At 36.4% G+C, this 17,530-nt stretch overlaps 1 protein-coding gene across 2 annotated transcripts in view; it reads left to right on the top strand.

Moving 5' to 3' along the window:
• The first annotated feature begins 349 nt into the window (after positions 1–349).
• The window catches only part of HMGCS1 (3-hydroxy-3-methylglutaryl-CoA synthase 1), a 28,519-nt gene continuing 11,338 nt past the window's right edge, over positions 350–17,530 (top strand). Inside the window, exons 1-2 of one of the 2 annotated variants that reach the window (XM_051990480.1) lie at positions 350–476; positions 10,261–10,321. The gene's annotated coding sequence lies outside the window, so the exon portion shown is untranslated. The remainder of the gene's footprint in view (positions 477–10,260; positions 10,322–17,530) is intronic. The other variant, XM_051990485.1, reaches the window with a different exon arrangement.

Raw genomic sequence — 17,530 nt, 5'->3', positions numbered from 1 at the left:
ACTATCTCTCCCCAGCGGTGGGACGCATAGTCGCCATTGGCCTCCAAAGCCTCGCGCCGCCCTCCCATTGGCCGGAAGGCGCTCTCTCTCAGCTCCCGTTGGTTCTCGCAGCCTCTCGCCGCTTATCATTGGGCGGCCTGCTCTCGGGCCACACAACGTCACTCCCTCACCCCATTTCCTCTGCTGCCCTATCCTACCCCCGCCTGGACCTGCCGTAAGGGGAAGCCCGCGTGAGACCACACCCCCTCCCGTTCTCTCTGATTGGCGAGAAGGGGCAGGGGAGGCGGGAGCCGCCAGACGGCTGAGCGGGCTGCGATTGGAGGCTGGGGCCGCCGCTCCGCCTTTCTACCGACTCTTAGTTATGAGGGAGTTGGGACAAGCAGGCAAGCTATAAAGGTGCTGGTGGAGGGGGAGCCCCCGCTCACTTTTCTCTTCGTGTCTTGTAGCGTCCGGCTCGAGTCTCCGGTCGCTCCTGGGTGAGTTCCTCGGGCGGTGTTAGAGAGTCAGCCAGGGCTAGGGAGGGTCGTAGGGTATCTAACCTGGCCCGTGCTGTCGACGGGGCGAGGGAGAGGGTGGCCAGTGCCCTTGACTAGGCCCCGGGGAGCTGCGGGTGCGAGAAGGGGCGCCGGGGTCAGACTGGCCCCGGGAGGAGCTGGGAGCGGCCCGGCCGGTGCCCACGAGAGCCTCCCACCTGCAGCCCGAACGTAGGCAGCCTAGTCGAAAGCGACAATGTGGACGAGGTTTAGAGGGAAAACGAGAAGCCACCAAGTGAGGATGGAGGGAGCACCAGGAGTCGCAAAAAAAGACTGGAGAGGGACCAAATGAAAGGGGGTGGAATCTATCCTGCAGGTATTGAACGCTTACTATATGCCAGGCAGTGGGCTAAGTAGTTGAGGGAGCTGGAGAGAGGGAGGACTCGATCAGTAAATAAGTTATTAAGTGATTACTATGTGATGGGCTCGGAGAGCGCCCTTGGAGGACTAGACTTAGATGGAGAGATGGAATGATCAATCAATAATTGTTTAGTACCTACTACAGCCAAGTAGCCTTAGCTGAAGAGGTAGAGAAATCAATCAGCAAGTATTTATTAAATGCCTACTATTAAAAAACTCGTCACGGTGCGGGCCCTGCAGAACGAGCTGGAGAGATGGAGCCATCAATCAATCCGAGTCATTGTTTAGAATCTCTTATGTACCAGCTACTGAGTTAAGTCGACAGAGAAACTAGACTTAGATGCAAAGATCGGATAGTCAGCAGATGTTCTTTAAGTGCTTATTGTATGTCAGGTACTGTGCTCTCTCTGGGCGTGGTAAGTGTGAGAGATAGGAGGAGATGCTAGCACAAAGAATGAACCGACCACCTGCATAAGGAGCTTTTTTATAATGGAAGATACAAAGACCCATAAAGGTGGGTTGGAAGTGAAAGCAAGGGAGAATGGAGGGATGGATTCAGTTGCATTAAACGACCATTTACTAAGCTCCTATTAGATGGGAAAGGTATGAGATGGATGTCTCTTCCCTCTCTTCGAGGAGTGAATCTGGGTGGAGTTGGACGGCTGTTGCCTGGCGGGCAGTGTGTTCCCATTGTAGTAGAAAAGTAGGATTCTGGCAAAGAGATATATGTGAAGTAATTTATAGACTTGTATACTTAAACTCAATACTTCAAAAATAGAACTCGATATTTTCTCTCCCTTACCCTTTTCCTTTTATTGTTGTGAGGGTACCAATATCCTTCCATCACCAGGTTCAAAACCTCCATGTCATCCTCCCAGTCTTCACAAACCAATTCGTTGTCAGTTTTATCCTTTCTACTACCTTCAAGGCTTTTTCTTGTATTTGTCCCCTTCTCTACATTTAACAAAGCCACCACCCTTAGTACCTGGTTACTTCTCAACTGGACTGCTTAATAGCTTTCTAACTGGTCTTTGCCTCAAGCTAAGTTCCCTCCATCTACTATTCTCCAATCAGCTACCTAGGAGATTTTCCACAAGTTTGGTCTGACCATGTCCTTTCTCCACCCCTTCTCTCATTATCTCAGCAAACTCCAGAGGGTATCTTTTGTCTGGGAACAAATATGAAGATTCTTTTGGGGAATGAGGGTGGGGAGGGGATTATAGTCTTTTTTTGCAACTTGATTCTTTCTGATTTTTCAGTCTCCTTTTATTTGATTCCACTCTACAAACCCTACTGTCCAGCTACTGGAATTTCCTTTCCTTTCACTGGCTGATGGCTCTTTCTTGAAATGTTTTCCCTCATCAGCTCTACCTTCTAGTTCCCTTGATTCATCTCAAATCCCACTCTCTTCTATATAGGTAAAGTGTCCCAGTGTGCTTTCCTTCCTTTTCCCTTACAGATTACTTCCTCTTTCTCCTGTGTATATCTTGTATATATCCATAGTTTTTTTTTATTAAGTTGTCTTGTCATTAAAATATTAGTTCCTTGATGAGAGGGACAGTGTCCTTTTCTTTCTATTCCAGAGTTTATTTATTAAGTTGACTGGTACATAGTAAAAAAAAATCTGTGTGAGGGCTGCTAGGTAGTGCAGTGGATAGAGCACTGATCCCCTGAAGTCAGGAGGATCTGAGTTAAAATTCCATATCCGACACTATCTGGACAATTCACCTAAGGCCTCAAATTTTTTTTTTTTTTTTTTTTGGATGAATGGCACTGATATAAGTTTGGAAGTAAAGCATTTTCAACATAAAAGCTTGGAATGTTAATTTGAAAGATCTTAACTTTACACTAAATCTTTCACTCCCACTTAAACTCTTCCTATCTTCTGCAGCTTCATTAGTTTCTTTAGCCACTCTTTTATTTTTTTAACAGGCTTATTCATCATTCTGAAATAGTGCTTCCTTCTTGGCTTCTTTACTTCACTGAAATTAATTGTGACTTCTCCCAGAAACATTACATAGTAGTCTTAGATACAAATAAGTAATTTTTAGGAAATGTAAATAAGTAATCCATTGACATATAGTGATAACTTGAAAGGTGGTTAAGGTGGTTCTAATGTCTTAGACAAAAGAAACTTGAAATTTTGGGAGATTATTTTTGTGTGTGTGTGTTTGTTAGGTGTTTATTTTTCTGCTTGCATCTTCTGCAGCCCCTCCCTCTTACAGTATGTCAACTAATTGTGGTGCTGATGTATTCTGAATCTTGCTTTTTTATAAGAACTAACATAGTCTAAACAGTATATAAAGAGACAGTGACAAAGGTCATAACAAATTAACATAAAGATTCTATAGTGGGGCAGCTAGGGGGTGGAGTGGATAGAGCACCAACCCTGAAGTCAGGAGGACCTGAGTTCAAATGTGACCTCAGACATTTAACACTGCCCAGATATGTGACCCTAGGCAAGTCACTTAACCCCAATTGCCTCAGCAAAAATAAATATATGTTCTATGATAATAAAGACAATATTAGTGTTTATTTGACAAATCCCTTCTTACAAATGGGATTTTTAAAAACTAAGCAGAAAGCATTTATTAAGGATCTAAAGTATGTACCAGATCTCAGCTTCAGAACTTGTTCAAAGATAAAAATGAAATATCTGGCATTCTATAGACTTTATAACATTTAAAATATACATATATAAACAAATATAATAGGTAATGAGAACTAGGGAAGAATTGGCAGCTCAAGGAGTGTGTAAGATGTCAAATTTGAGCAGAAATCTGAATCAAACTAGAGTGCTAAGAGGCAGAGATGAAGGAGAAACCAGAGTAGGAGATGGAACCTGTTGGGTGAGGAATATCAAGAAGTCTACTTTGGCTGATCATAGTGGAATCCAAGAAGATTTTGGTGAAATGTTAGGCATTCTCTAATCACATCTAGGAAAAAAAATGGATGTGTCCAAAGGAATGTAAGAAAACCTATTAAAAGGCATATTTCTATGAGAATCACTTTGTGAATTCTTATTTTAAATATTTAAAACATGAGTTTGTGAAGGTTCTCTCTGAAAGTTCTCTTAGAGCCCCTTCTAAGCCTCTTTAACATTTAGAGGCCGGTCCAATTCTAAGAGGATATTTGCCTGGTCCTATAACAAAGCTGGAGATGAAGTGGTGGTGTTCTTGTACTGAGTTAACCTCAATAGCACAATAATAATTCCCTCCTTTTCCAGATATAGCTTGTACAAAACTTGAATATAAGATATTGTGGTTAAGTTGATAGTAAAGTGTCAAGGATGAAAAGAGATGGGATAGGTTTTTTTAAAGTCACTACAATTTTATTTAGTTTTGCATATTTATTTTTTGTGAGTCTGGGCTACCAGCTAGAGAGACTAGAAGACCTCCATCCAGGTCCGTTTGCTACATCCCAGATAAGATTAAGTTAAGGGTAAATTTTAATGGAGGAGGAGATGTTAATCTGATGTGATATAATCATACCAAAAAAAGATATTTTTCAGTGTATACACATATGTCTATTTTTCTTTTTTTTAAGTCATTGTTGTAAATTTGTTTACTAGAGTCTGATTTTTTGTGATCTCAGTTGAGGTTTTTTCACGAAGATATTGAAGTGGTTTACTACTTCCTTTTCCAACTCATTTTACAGATGAAGAAACTGAAACAAATGGGATTAAGTGACTTGCCTAGGGTCATATAGCTAAGTGTCTGGTTGAATTTGAAGACTTCCTGACTCTAGAGCCAGTGACTCCACTGTGGCACCTAGCTTCTCATTTTAGAAATGCATATTCTTTGAGGGTAGCCAAATGTATATTTTAACCTTTTTTCCCCTAACAAAATGCTTTTTGGTCTTTTTCCTGTTAATTATGGGATGGATTACTGAAATTTTAGTCAGAATTGGGGAAGGCATTGGACCTTTAACTCAGAATAAAAATTTTTGTAAAAGGGCTATCTAGTTGGCAGTTAGCCTTCTAGTTAGAAGGAACTGAGTTAAAATCCAGTCTCAGATACTTATTCGCTGTGTGATCCCGGGCAAGTCACTCAGTCTTTATTTGTCTCAGTTTCCATAATTGTAAAATGAGCTGGAGAAGAAAATTACAAACTGAACACTTAAGTACCTTTGCCAAGAAGACGGTCATGAAGACCCCAAACGGGGCCATGAAGAATCAAACATTAATGAAAATGACTGAACAACAAAAATGGTAGGAAAAAACATAGAGGTTGGTGGAAGCTTGGGGTTCTTTGGATCAAAGTGAATTTTGGGATTTTGCCCTGGGCTGTACCCCTGTGAGATATTCATGACTTCAAGCATCAGTTAACAGGTTATTATAGTTAGTTGCATATGGTGACTATAGTTACATCATTCAACATCTACATCCTTTTTAGAAACAAGCTAGCATGCATTCTTTGATCTCGGTTTTTTTTTTTTTTTTTTTTTTTTTTTTTTGTGAGATTAATGAATAACCTTGAAAATTTTAGCAGTTAGCTAGAGAAAACATGAAAATATTTAGTTGGCCATCTACTTCAAGGAATTTAGAATCTTTAAAAAAAAAAAATCTGTGTACTTTGAGTTAGTTTTTTTCCTTTAACCCACTGGAGAGGTGACTTAATACTGTTTTATTAAATCATAAAATTTTTGGTCTGAAAGGATGTTTACAAAAATATTTTAATTGAGTAGTGCTTTATTTACACATTTCTTTCACATATATTTTCTTAAACAACAACAAACACATGAAGCTGGCTTGTGTATTTTTTCCATTTTACTGATGAGGAAGTGTAGTCAAGTGGGTTATTTATATGCAAGGTAACAAATAGAAAGAGGAGCAAAATTTTAGCATTATAAATTTAGAGATAGAAGGGAACTTAGAAATCATACATTTAATGCCCTCATCTTGGAGATTAGGAAGCAGGCTGAAAGGTTTGGCAAATGAAAGCTTTTGATGACCAGCATTGGGAATAGGTATGATGTGAGCAAATATAAAAGGTTAAAAGGGGGGGCGGAGATTTGCCACCTCTAGGACTCTGAATTCTGTTATTTTCCAACTTACAGAATGACGTTGAGGAAGTCGCAAAACTTGGTGCTTTCACTTAGTAGCATAAAAAAGTCACACAGCAAAGTGTCAGAGGCGGGATTTTTGTCTTTTGACTCCTTTCACTGCATCTCCCAGTACTGTGGTCTTTCCTCCCTATGATTAATTTTTTTACTGGACTTCTTAGAAATGGTATTCATATAAATACTTATATTAAGGTTATTTGCTCCTTGGTTGTTTAGAGAGATATTGTAAAGTTGTGTAGAAATGGTTGGACTTGGAAATAGAAGATTGGGACTTGATTCCTGTTCCCATCATTTAATAGCTTTCTAATATTAGGAGAGTCATTTAATCTCTTTGAGGCTCCTTTTGTATAAAATGTGTGTGGAGAATGGGACTGCTTCTTTTACAGACCTCATAAGGAGTGCAAAGATGGATAAGAACAAATTGTTTCAGGTTAAGATCATTGATTTTAGGACAAATAAAACATTTATATATTGTTGTAAAGTTAGTACTAAGTGATACATGAATGGTTTACCCCCTTGTTAACAACATGGGGAAGAGATGTTGCTTTTTCACTAAGATGTTCAGAGATGCCCCAGGAAAGAATATCAGTTATTCCTTCAGATATGCATAGGGTATCCAGGTCTTCTGAGTTGTATTTCAGTAGAGGGAAACATATCAGTGTATGCGTGCATTAGAAGTACTACATGTCAGAATTGGATTGTTCCCTCCCAGGGAAGGTGTCAGAAAAAAAAATTAATAATAACATAGTGGTCTGTGTTTAGAAACTAGTCTGCCAGAAAGACTTATTTAATAAAAACATTCTCTAAGCAAACCATTTCTAGCATGGAAGAGAAAGGTCCAAACAGGCATGCTTCTGACATCACAAGACAGTTTTGGTAACTTTTATAGAAATCTTGAAAAAAGAGGACAAAAATCTTAAAATTTAACCTGAGTTAACATTCCAGAATTGAGTAATTCTATATCTAATCCCTTCTTCCTAGATCAGTCTTTACTCTTGTAAAGGATTTCCTGGATTCTTCCTTTAGATCTGTATTAAGAATACAAATTGAGTAGATAGCAGTTTGAGTGTCTCCCCTTTGAATGGAAGAGGCTACTTCTCAGGAAATGGATGCCGTCTGTTCTGTTCAGGGGATAGAGGAAGGAGGAAATTGCCCTTACATTGGTCCATGTCTTTTTCAGGGATGGGGAAAGTTAATGATACAAGTATTTCTAGAGAAACTGAAAGGGTTTTTTTGTTTTTTTTTTGGCAAGGCAATTGGGGTTAAGCAACTTGTCCAGAGTCACACAGCTAGTAAGTGTTAAAAGGGTCTTGAGGCTGGATTTGAACTTGGGTCCTCCTGACTTCAGAGCCAGTACTCTATCCATTGCACCATCTAGCTTCCCCCTAAAAGGGGATTTTTAACCAAGCTTCCACAAAGGGAGATTTCCCATTCATTATTGGATTAATTGCTCAATTGAAAAGTCTCTTCACCTGTAATATATATGGTAAAATGGACAGTACATTCTCCCCAATCTTTCTCAAAGTTCTCCAGAAACAAGATATTCCAACTTTTAACATTAGATGATATGTTGTCTTTTAAATTTAATTGATGAGTAAAAGAAGGTAATTAGCACATTGTATATCTCTAAGAAATTGTTAAATAAGGAAGCCAGTCCGATTAGTGAGCCACACGGATTCACAAGACAATAGAAATAAACTGAGAAGAAAATTGGTTATAATTCCTGACTTTAATTTAAATATATTTTGAAAAAGCCTCTTTCAGAGTCAATCATGTCTCCAAAAGAAGGAAACTAGGAAAAAACGCTGAAAATATGATAAGAGCTATGAATTTATATGTAAAGAAGTTAGTTAAGTAGGAGACTGGGTGAAAATGTAATTTATTTAGAGTACTACATAGTCTTATATAGTCTCAGCTTCCTTATTTATTAAACTAGTTATTGTCATACTTCTCTGTACTCATTATTTCCCCACTTCTGTAATACTTTGTAATTTTAGAGTGACATTGTGGTGAGATTGAAGAAAATTGACTTAACATTTCAGTCCATCCTCCATCATAATATTTAAAATAAAAATTTAGAAGCACAGCTTTGACCTGCTTTTGCTACCTAACATTCCTAGTCAGAGCAATTTTAATTTTGCTAAAGAACAGCTGTCGTGAACTTTAGGAAGCAAAAGAAAAAAATTGCAGGAGACCAGGCACTATTGCTTGTCCTTATATATACTCCCTGTTAGAGTAATATAGGTTGCAAAATCAGGCTTAATCCCTTTCTTGAATAGCATCATAGTCACATATTTTGGATATCTTCCTCTTTTTGTTTTCTCATAGTTTATATAATCAGTATTCAAATGATATGACAGTTGAATGAGGGGGAAATGAATGCCTTGAAGTATATGGCCTTTGGATGCCTGAACAAAATTTCTTCAAAAAGAAGTAATACTATTTATCGTTAGGTTGAAATAAAGAATTTCTTTGCAATATGGTTTCCTGTGGTCTGTTTATTAGCAATACATAATTTGCAGATTGAATAGAAAGGATTTTTCAAGAAAGGTAGAGGAAATCCTCCAGTATATTAGTTGGACTCACTTTGGAGGATTTATTGGAGGACATAAAGAGGAGTCTGATATTATAAGAAGAATGAATTAGCTGGTATCGGATTATTTCATGGTTGTAGGGATAGGATACCTGAAGTAATACAAAGATAGAATTTTTGCTAAAAAAGATTTTAAGTCTTCTGAAGTCATCATGGGTATTAGAGGATAAGAAAAGGAACAAACATTTGTTTTAAGTGCCTTACAAAGATTATCTCATTTGATCCATAGTGTTATATTATCCCCATTTTACAGCTGGGGCAACTGAAGCAGAAGTTAAGTAACTTGCCCAGAGTCACACAGTTAGTAAATATCTGAGGCTGCATTTGAACTCAGGACTTTCTGACTCCAGGCTAATCACTCAATTGAAGATTCTCTTCACCTCTAGTATACATGGGTAGAGTGGACATTACTCTTTCTCCAACCTTCCTCAAAGTTCTTCAGAAACAGGATATTTCAACTGATAACATCAGGTGATATGTTGTTTTTTAAATTTAGTTGATGATCAAAAGAAGATAATTAGCTCACTGTATATTCTTGTAAGGAGTTATTAAATACTTTAAGAACTTGTTATAGTCTTCATATAAATAATTAAAACTTAATCTTGTGAGGGACCAAGAGAGAACTTAATACTTTTTGAAGATTCTGGCCACTTTTTTCATGTAATTGAAACAGACTGAGTACTGAGCTAAAGAAGTCTAAAGCATTACCTTGCCATTTTATTTCTGCTTAAAACAAGGATGACTCTCCTGTATCTTGGTGCTGACATAGATGCTGATTCTTATCTCATGTTGTCAGGCTTAAGGAAAAGAAAATATGAAATAATTATTCAATGTGGTAGTAATCCACCCCCCCAAAAAAAGACATAAAGGTGTAATAAAGGTCTGAACAAATTCTCTTATTTCATTTTGCCCTAAATACTTTTAGTTAGAAAAATGATGTCCTACAAAAAGTCTTGCAAAGTATTACAGTATTCATCTATTAACTAAAAAAATTACATTCACAAAGTCATCAAATCTTAGGGCTTAAGGAAACTTCAGAGGTCCTTTATCTAGCACAACCCCCTATGTCTGAACAAGCAACTTTTCTACTGAATATCCAATAAGGAGTCATCTAGACTTTACCTGAAGACCTCCAGGGAATGGAACCTACTTCCTGAGCCAGCCCAGTGATTTAGGTCTCATTTGTTGTTTGAAACCCAAATGTGCTTCTTTGTGACTTTTACCTAATGTTCCTGCATTTGCCTACGACCCCCACACAATTACATGACAATCTCAGGTATTTGATCTACATACTTGGATACTACCATGCCCAAGTTAAATCTTTGCAATACTATTCTCTGCTTCTGTCCTCTCTCACCACTTGATATATGTCCCTTTCTAAGTTATATCACTCCTTTCTCAGTATCAGGCTGGAGTAATACTCAGTTTTAGAATTGAATCAATTTATTCATGTTATCAATTTAACAACAACAAAAATCTACTCTTGGTCTTAGTCTACAATTATTGTAAATGAAAAAAGTGTCTGTATCTCTTGCCCACTTTGTTTAGTAATTGAAATCAAACTATATTCTATGTACTCTAGTTAAACAATGAAGTGTTTATCATAGCAAAATCCTTTTGAATTTGAGGTGGGTTGTTGTTTTTTGTTTTTTGTTTTTTTAAATGTGAATGGCAATTTGTGACTTAAAAAAAATCTTATGAAATTCCTAGTGCTTGGAAAAGGAGACAGAGTGACAGACCTGGAGACTGAAATCCTCTATTCCTCAAACAGGTATGTCAGTCCTGCTAATTGGCCAGTGCTTTATAACTCTTCTAAGGTAACAAAAGAAATCCTCTGCATTTTGAATAAGGAGGTGAAATAAACATTCATTCTGGAATAGTGACTTATGTATAGATTGCATATGTAATTTTTAAAAAGACACAATCATCACCAAAAAAAAAAAAACCCTTTGATTTCCCTTAGTCTTAGTATTAATGCATGTTTCATTTATTAGAATAACTTTTGTTGTGTTTTTGTTACTTCTGTTTCTGTTCAGGAGATCATATCTGCACTTCATATCTCTAGAAATAGTCCATAGATCATAGTTCCTTACTTTACAGAGTAGGAAACTGAGGCCTAGAGGTGAAGTTGTGTATGATTCTCTTTTTGTGTACCATGGAAAGAACGTTAAACAGGAAGTCAGACAATCACAAGTCACTCTTGTGTTTTTTGTTTGTTTTTGTTGTTGTTTTGCTGAGGCAATAGGGGTTAAGTAACTTGCCTTGGATCAGACAGCTAGGAATTATTAAATGTCTCAAACAATTTGAACTCAAGGTCCTCCTGACCTCAGGGCCTGTGTTCTATCCACTGTGCCACCTATCTGCCTGCACAAGTCACTCTTGTGACTTGTACTTTTAAATGTGACCTCAGAATCTTCATTTACTTTACCTTTGAGACAAGTGATTTCTACGATAATGTAATTTTTTTTTTAATGGCCTTGTTTGTCCCTATAGTTGAATTCTCTTAGGTACATTCACCTTTATTCTTTTGCGGATCAGAGGAAACATTGCTTTATGTTATATATAAATAGCAGCTGTACTTTGGGTAATGCTTTTGAAGGTAAAGTGATACAAGGACTTTTTTAGACTATGTATACATGTCCAAAAACTACAAGGAAGTTAAACGTGTACATTATGGTTGATAAAACCAGTTATTCAAGTATGTGTTCTCACTGCTTTATGATTGAGTTGAAACATTATTGCTGAAGAACTCTCTTCCCACAATGTAGTTCTTGTAAAAATCAGCTTCTTGTGTGATTATTTGTTTATATATGATCTTTGACATATAATGTTGGTGTTAGATTAGACCTAGATCCGTATTGCCCAACCTTTATAATTTAAAGGAAAATCCCAAATTAGCTACAATACCCCTGTAGAAGAAAGGAGAATGTACCCTCTGGTCCACGGATAAGAATAGTGTTTCAATTGATGATTCTAAACTAAGTGACAGAGAAAGAACACAAGATACAAGACTTGGGAAAATTGATGCCTTGGCTTTTGGCGACAAAGGAGAGGATCTGCTAATCATCTTATTCAATGTGGTTCTACCCTCTCCTGAGCTCAGATTCAAAAAGATTGTTGTTATTCAGTCATTTTCGGTCATGTCTGGTTTTCATGTGACTCCATTTGAGGTTTTGTTGGCAAAGATACTAGAGTTAGTATGCTGTTTCCTGTGGCTCATTTTACAGATGAGTTAAGTGACTCGCCCATGGGGTCACATAGCTAGTAAGTGTTTGAGACCAGATTTGAAAGACCCTGTACCCCATCTACTACGCCACCTAGCTGCAAGGAAAAACATAGTTTTTGAGTAGTTTGCTACTCCCATGAGTAGGAAAAGACATGAGTCAGCAAGGAGGTATAGGCTCAAGAGACCTGTCTTGGCTTGGTAGGGAGGAATTAAACCTATGTGGAAAGCCATTTTTGCTTATAGTATTCTTTGAAATGTACTGATGCTCAGAGTCACTGCTTGGAAGACATTTTTCTAAATAATGGGAACTCTGTACATTATCCTGTGCTAAAGGAACTTTTAAATAAAGATTGTTAGATGACTAGGTACTATGATGAAAGATAGTTCTTAGTGACTTTGTTGTTAATATCATCTTGTTACAGTACCTTCCTGAACCATTATATATTAGAATTTGTCAGCCAGTATTCAATAAATGAGTAAGTTTTGATTTAATTTTTTTATGCTTTGCCAAAATCAGTGCTTATGAAATTATATTATTAATATGGGGAGATTTGGGGGAATTTTTTTCAGTGCATTATAAGAAAAGTAACTTAAAACTTTGTGATATAAGATCTTTTGTTATAAAAAATTTATTAAGAAGAGAATTGCTAAAAATATTTTTAAAAGTCATGTAGCTTTTAACTTGTTCTAAAATGTTTAAGGTAGTCTTTCATCATGCCACAAATGGTAAAAATTGGCTGTTAACAGCAGGGGCACTTGTGCTAGGGAAGGTTCTGTGCTTTCCTGAAAGAGCTGGGTACCTGAGGAAGAGTATTAAGGGGGTTAGGGCAGAACCTGGAAAATTTGAGGGGGGAATAGAAGAGAGTAGAAAGGTTACCCCCATTTATTGAAGGTTATCCTTGCTATCACCAACCAATTGTACTGATAAAAAATACTTTCTACCCCTGAAATATTATAATATCATTCTTTTTCTAATCATGGTCCAGAATTTATCTTTTAGGGATTTCTGAAATTAAAAATGGATCTTTGCCTCTCTCCCAAAATAAATCCACATAAGTAGGAACTGGTATTCAGCAAATATCTAGAATTAGGGATTCCTCCCCCTCTAAAATACTTACTACTTGGGGTTTTGATAGCCTGGGGTAGGAAAGATCCTATGGTATTATTTAGTCATACTCCTTGTTCATTTCTTTTCTTTATTATTTGCTTCTCTTTTCATTTATATCTGTTGCCTCTAACTAGAATTTCTCTGTTTCTTGGCCCATTGTGAAGAGCAATCTCCCAACCTCTCCCAGATTTCTTTGTTTCTGCCCCTGAGTGTAGTTCCAAGTTTTTTTTTGTTTTTTTTTTTTTAATAATAACAATAAAACTAAGTCCAAAGGCTTTTTCCACATGTTTTTTATTCTTCCATCTTATTTGAACTTCACAAATATAGATGACAGTCTTTGTTCAACAAGTACTGAATTAAGTTTCATCTCAATTCCAGAATAACATTATTCTGTCTTTTCTGAGCCTTTGCTTATAGGTGGCTGATCTCTGAGTAAGGAATTGGGAGGTAGAGAGATGGAAGTCATTCCAAACAATCAGTTACCATTTATTAAGCTTCCTCAATGTGCTAGGGGCTCTGCTAAGTGCTGATCAGGCAGCAGCCATCAGATAGAAAGAGCTTGAAGAGGGAAAAAAGGATATTCCCAAGGAGGGAATTTCTGTGGTTATACATAGAAGTGCCACGAATAAGTAGAGGCTGTTACTTCTTTGTAACTTTTTCAGCCAATTCTTTCTTATTTTTGATCTTTTTACCATACTATAGATGATATCTGCATACTTTCAGAGCTGGAACAGACCTCATCTTGAAATAGCTCATTTTGTAGGCGAAATCTTAAAATTAAGTGACTTTTGTATAGTGTTGCAGTGTCAGTAGGAGAAATAGGACCAGCACTTTAACTTTAAATCAATCTGCTTTATCTATCCCTTTCATTAGGAAAAATATAGATGGTTTCGTCCAAAATCTCAGATTTATTTAAAAAAAAAAAAGCCAAACCTGGATTAGAACTCAGGCCTACTGATTACATATCTCGGCCTCTTTCTATTATAATATATTGCTTTCATTAATAATCTTTTTCTTGGGACCCTATCTCACAAGATGCATTCTTCTTTAACTAATTATATGGTTCATAGTAGTCAAAAGAATAGGGGAACCAGAGCTCTGGCTTCAGGTATTTCAAGGGTTGCTGATTAGACTTTGATTTTGGGCAAGTAGAATAGATATAAATTACAAGGAGATAAGATAGTCATTCAATATAAGGAAAAATGGAATGTCCAGAAACAAAATAGCTTCTTTTGAAAACAGTGAATTGCATATTACAGGAAGTCTTCATTAAGCTGGGAGGTTGCTTGTCTTCTGATTCATGATTAAGATATGAGTTGAATACCATATGATCTTTGAATTTCCTTCCAACTCTGAAATTCCATGGCACTCTTAAAAATACTGAGCTGTTGTAAAAAATTCACAACTCAAGAGTTTTTACCTGATAATCAAAGTGTGCATTTTGCCAGCAACTCTTACTTGATTTTGATTCACTTAGCTTTTCCTGTTCCTAAAGGAGTAAACCTCCAGGTTTATAAGGTACCAGAATCATGAGCCATATTGATTGTTTTTGTAGATTTTACCACTGTTAAGACTAGTACTTTGTATTGTCTAATTGTCTAATATTGTATAGTCTAATACAAAGAATTACTTAGGGAGTTGACTTCTGAAATATTTTATTCTTTATAAAATATTTTTAAAAAAAAATTTTTAATGGCAAAAGTTACTTCTGATCACAAGAGGGGAAGTGGATTTATTGATATCAGGAAAGAGGAATGAATTTTAGGGGCAAAAGAGGGATAAAATGCATTTTGTGACATGAAATCCATTTTTCTTGTCTGCCTCTTTGATAATGGAAAGTAAGCAAGAAGAGGATCTATGCCCTTTGAAAAGTAAGATCCAGCTAGCTTGTAGACATATTCTCTTCACTAGAATCCTAGATAACAATGAAATAATCGTCTTTAACTGAATAAATATTTATCAGTCAAATTTAAGTATGGTCTTAACATCAAGCATATTTAAGCATATTTAAGTGTGGTTTAATTTGACAGCTGGTAGATTTGTATAATATATGTAGTAACTTCCTGTTAAGCAAAATATGATTTAGTCAACATTCTCATTACTTTCCCATGCTTAATAATTTTACAACAAATAATAGCAGTTATGTGCCTATTACATTTGCATGTGATGACACAAAACTGGCGAGAGAAAACAGTGTAATCAAGTTGTTTTAGTTCCAAAAGCAAACATTTTAAAAAAAAATCACTATATGCAGCAAAATGGCACAATGAAGAGAACTTTGGGCCTAGATTAAGGAAAACCTGAGTTTAAATCCAGCCTCAATTATTGCTCACTTTGAAAAGTGAAATTCTTTCCAATTGATTTCCCTGCTCAGTACAAGACATATCATAAGGCAGTACATAATTATAAGATAAGTAAGAGACACAAGATGTGTTAAAGGTCAGAGGAATGGGAAATTGTGGTGGGAGAGAAGGCAGTATTTGGGGGAAGAGTATACTGAAAATCTTTAATAAGAGGATAGTGGAGAACATCCAGGTAGGAGAAAGTGAACCAAAGGTGCCAGGGGCAGGAGAAACTGTTGGCAGCAGTGACTATTTTACTTGGAGTGGAAGGTATATAAAAATTGATCAAACAAGTTAGGGCCTGTTCTTTTTTTTTTTTTTTTTTAATAGCTTTTTATTTAAAAATATATGCATGGGTAATTTTTCAACATTGATCCTTGCAAAACCTTCTTTTCCAACTTTTCCCCTCCTTCACCTTACCCCTTCCCCCAGATGGCAGGTAGACTAATACATATGAAATATGTTAAAGTATATGTTAAATACAGTATATGTATACATGTTCATACAGTTATTTTGCTGTATAAGAAAAATCGGACTTAGAAATAAAGTAAAATTAACCTGAGAAGAAAATAAAAAATGCAAGCGGACGAAAACAGGAATTTTCACACTCATTTTCCAGAGTTCTTTCGCTGGATATAGTTGGTTCTCTTCATCATTGAACAAATGGAATTGATTTGGTTCATCTCATTGTTGAAGAGAGTAGGGCCTATTCTTGGTGACACTTAATTAAAAGTTTAATGAAAGTTTGGTGAAACTCTGAAACTCATTCCTTAGTATTGGAGGGATTGAGCATGAGAAGATAAAAGACTAATGTTTTATCCAAAGAAGGTGTCATAGAAAGCCTTATCATTCATACACTGATAGTATTGAGCTGAACTGAAAGATTCTCTTAAAGAAAATGATTAACGTCTCTTTTCATCTCCTTTTGGAAGTCTATTCTACCCTACACCCATTTGGTTTTGTTGCTAATGGCAAAGCTTGTTTGCACTTGTTTGTTGTGTTTGTTTTGAACTGTATAAATCAGAACTAAATAATCTTTAGCTCCCCCTCTCAGCTGGTTTCTGAATTCTGTTTTATTTCAATTCAACTAACATTCCCTTTCCTGGTTGAAATAAAAGGCACCTCTTTAAACTATACTTGTATGTGGAAGAGATGAAAGGCAGAATAGATTTATTTGCCCAACTTAATAGTTATTTAGTATATAATTTCAGTGAGACTTTAAACCCAGCTAAAATTTTGTTTCCTTAAGAAAATTTCACTTCATGAAATAATTAGAATAGTTTGAAGTCGCATAACATAGATGTTGCCAGCACATACTTCTTAAGGCCTTAAATGGTAGGGCTTTATGTTATCAACTAGATAGTTGGATAAATTTGTAGCTGATTTAGTCATCCTGAAGAGTATCAATAAATATTAGTGCTTGAAAGGTAGGTAGAATTGGTTCTCTAGCACTATGTCATACAATCTGCACTTGACTCTGCTGTTAAAACACTTAAAATTTAAGCAGCAGGGTTTCTAAAATGCGATAGCATAAAACCACCAGAGAGAAACGGTAGAATCATTTTATTTTAGTTTTAAGATTAAATTTTAGTTATTAAAGAAGTTTTGGTGTTTTTTTTTTCTAGGCAGCTATATGGCACAATGAATAAAGTGCTGGTTCTGTATACAGGGATGCTTGAATCAAATCCAGCCTCAGATACTAGCTGTATGATTTATGGGCAAATCACTTTAACTCTCTCTCTGTTCCATTTTCCTCAATTATAAAATGAAGATAAAGATAGCTCACTGTAGAGGTTTATTGTGGGGATCAAATGAGATAATATTTGTAAAGCTCTTAGTACAGTCCCTGGTCCATAGTTGGCACTTATAAATGCTAGCCATTATCACTTCTCACAGGAAGTAGAGGGGGGTGTTTGTTGTGGGGCAGGAAGAGACTCAAATTTGATAGTGGCTTTTTTTTTTATATAAGTATTGTAGCTGATTAATGATGTTAGAGAGAAAATGTAGTGTAATGATTAGTGGGCTAGACTTGAAGTCATAAAACCTGATTTTAAGTCCTTTATCACTTATTTTACACATTTGCTGGGTGACCATGAATCAACCTCTCAGTGCCTCAGGCAAATTTCAAGCCTGAAAGTCAGAGACAAGATAGATCTACAGCTTTATTCCTAGTGAGGTTCAGACCACACATAGTCATGAGTCCTTAATTTTGTAAAGATTAGAGATTTACTATGTTCTGGATTTACTATACACATTTTGAGTATCTTAGGTAGGACTTTTGAGTCCCAAAGTTTAGGAGGCCAT

The sequence above is a fragment of the Antechinus flavipes genome, chromosome 1 (genome assembly GCF_016432865.1).
Source record: "Antechinus flavipes isolate AdamAnt ecotype Samford, QLD, Australia chromosome 1, AdamAnt_v2, whole genome shotgun sequence".
Lineage (NCBI taxonomy): Eukaryota > Metazoa > Chordata > Mammalia > Dasyuromorphia > Dasyuridae > Antechinus > Antechinus flavipes.
This window is presented reverse-complemented; position numbering and strand designations above follow the sequence as displayed.